Below are 3493 nucleotides of genomic sequence, written 5' to 3' on the forward strand. Positions count from 1 at the left end.
GACACCATTAAGAAAATAAAAAGGCAAATCACAGACTGGGAAAACTATTTGTAATGCAAATGTCTGACAAATGGCTTGTAATCAGATTATATAAGGAGCCTTCCACAAATCAGTAACAAAAAAGGAACCCAATTTAAAATGAGCAAAAGATTTTGCACACTTCATGAAAGATATACGAATGATCAACATACACATGACAGGACATTCAACTTTTGAAAGAAAGTGAAAGTGTTAGTCGCTTAGTTGTGTCGGACTCTTTGCGACCCCATGGACTGTAGCCTGCCAGGCTCCTCTGTTCATAGAATTTCTCCAGGCAAGAATACTAGAGTGAGTTGCCATGCCCTCCTCCAGGGTATCTTCCCAACCCAGGGATTGAACCCAGGTCTCCCGCATTGCAGGCAGATTCTTTACCATTTGAGCTACCCAGGAAGCACCATTCAACTTTTAGTTACCACAGAAATGCAAATTATATCCTCGAGGAGATACTACACATCGACTAGAATGGCTAAACTTCTGAAATCTAACAACACCAGATGTCTGTAAGGATGCAGAGCAACTAGAGCTCTCATGTATTTCTGGAGGAAGTGTAAACTGGTACAACCACTTCAAAAAGATATCTAACAATTTCTTGTGAAATTAAATACATACCTATCTTAGGATCCAGCTATATTTATTCTCAGATAAACGAAAATCGGAAGCAAAAATCAGAAACAACCTAATGCAAATATCAGGACAATCGATAAATACATTGTATTCTACTCATACATTGAGATTATACTCAGCAATAAAAAAAAGAAGGAACTACTGATATACATCACTTGCATCTCCTGCATTGGCAGGTGGATTCTTTATCACTAGTGCTACCTGGGAAGCCCATGAAGTTTAAGAATAGCAAAATTAATCTATGGGGATGGAAATCAGAAAAGTGGTTCCCAGGGGAATAGCAAGGGAGGAGGTGATAGAATGGAAAGGACACAAGGGAACTTTCTAGGGCAATGGCAATACATTATGGATTGAGGTATAATGTACACATTTGTCAAAACTCACCAAACTGTACACTTAAGAGCTGTTCAGCTTACTGTATGCAACCATATCTCAAAAGAAAAAAAAAGCAAGTTTAAAGTACAGGCAAATAGTCTCTAAATGTATGAAAAATATATTAGTTATATAAGAAACCTTATATAAACTTAGTTATAAAAGAAATATAAATTAAAGCTATCCTAAGATTTCATTTTCACCAATCATATTTGCAAAACATCAAAATGTTCCACGGTATAGTCTGTAGGCAAGATTGCAAGAAAAACAGCCATGTTCATATATTGCTGGGTAAGTGCAACACAATATAACTATGAAGGGTATTACCAAGTACAACCATATATGCACTTACCTTTGGCCCAGCAATCAAAACCTCTAGGACTCCATCCTGAAGATAAATACCTCCATAAACACAAAACAAATGCATAAGATCATCGATACATTATTTGAAACAGGAAAAGACTGAATATTTCCTCAAATGTCCATCATTAGGAGATGGTACATGCAAAGAACAGTGAAGTACCATGAATTGATAATAATTCTTGGGATATATTCAGTGGGAAAAAAAAAGCCATGGTATAGAGATATACCTTGATATATGATATATATATATACATATATTTACATATATATATATGTATGTATATATATATATATATAGCCAGATATAGAGAACAAATTAGTGGCTAGCAGTAGGGAGGGGGAGGGACAACATAAGGGTAGGGGATTTTTTGAGAAGGGTTATGGGTGGGACTTTGCTGGTGGTCTAGTGGTTAAGACTCGGCACTTCCATTCCAGGGGCATGGGTTTGATCTCTGGTAGGGGAACTAAACCAGTCAATCCTAAAGGAAATCAACCCTGAATATTCATTGGAAGGACTGATGCTAAAGCTGAAGCTCCAATATTTTGGCCACCTAATGTGCAGAGGCAACTCATTAGAAAAGACTCTGATGCTGGGAAAGATTGAGGGCAGGAGGAGAAGGGGACTGCAGAGGATGAGATGGTTGGATGGCATCATCGATTCAATAGACATGAGTTGGAGCAAACTCCAGGAGATGCTAAAGGACAGGGAAGCCTGGCGTGCTGCAGTCCATGGGGTCGCAAAGAGTTGGACACAACTGAATGACTGAACAACAAGGGGGACTAAGATCCCACATACTGCTAGGTATGGTGCAAAAATGAATGAATAATTTTTCCTTAAAAAAGGGTTATGGGATTATGTGAAATCATGTGTGAAACTTTTGAAAATTCTAAAGCACTATACACTATAGATTTTTAAAATCTTTCCTTCAATACATTTTAATTGCTTAGTAGTATCCCTCTGTATGGTTATTCTAAAATTTATTAATCAGCTGATGAACGTTTGGGTTGTTTCATTGTTGCTATGTCAAATAAAGCTGCTACAAAAACCCACAACAGCAAAAAACCAAGGTGCCAAATAATGTATACAGCATGCTACATCTTGTGTAAAAAAAGAAGGGAACTAAAACTATATACATGAATTTACTTTTGGAAAAAGAAACAGGAAATATGAGCTAATAAATTGAAAATGGTTACTTATCAGTTGTGAGTGAAGACAACTGAAAGGTGAAAGGGATGGGAACAAGACTTCCCAGAAAGCACCTTTTAGCATATTCTTGCATTTTGGACCCTGTAAATATTATATATTTTGAAAATAAAGTTAAATCAAAAGAAAGGGTGTGGGGAGCTATTAATAGATGGGGACTGAAGGAAGCCTAAAATGCAGGTTTCAGAGTGCTAGCATGGCATGGACTTACTTCAGCGTTAACCAGCAAATTATCTAATGGCTCTTCAATGGGCTCTTATTCATGAAATGTTTGTGTTGACATTATCTGGAGGAGCAGATGGAGTTGGTCTTATAGAGACATTCTATTTCATGAACTCTGAGCTACATCTGATTCAGGAAAATTATGACAGGATAATTTGTAGGCTGATCAATATTGTAAAACTATCCAGGTTTTGTATACAATCCACAGTCGTATTTTCAAATCTTTGTTACTTACTAGGTTTTCTTAACTGAAATTTTTGATGTATCAATAGCTCATATCATTTTGAACTTGTCCCTACCCCTCTCAAGTGTTTTCGGTACTGTAATCCAGGAAATCTTGTTGATCATCAATTTGGGTACTGATTTCCATTTATTAGACATAGAAGCCTTTCCATGTGCAGACATTTCAAAATTTGCATCTGAGTACATTTAATGAAAGATGACATTTAAACCACATATATGAAGTTTTCTAAAGATAACATTCTAAAAAAAAAAAAAAAGATAACATTCTCATCTAGCTTCACCCTGCCAAATATATTGCTCTATCACAAAGTGGAGAGCTAAAGTTAACACTTAGCTGCAATTAACTATGCGTGCACGCTAACTCCAGAGAAGGCCATGGCAACCCACTCCAGTACTCTTGCCTGGAAAATCCCATGGATGGAGGAG

Source organism: Giraffa tippelskirchi, chromosome X (assembly GCF_054371585.1).
Source record: "Giraffa tippelskirchi isolate mGirTip1 chromosome X, T2T-mGirTip1v1.2.pri, whole genome shotgun sequence".
NCBI lineage: Eukaryota > Metazoa > Chordata > Mammalia > Artiodactyla > Giraffidae > Giraffa > Giraffa tippelskirchi.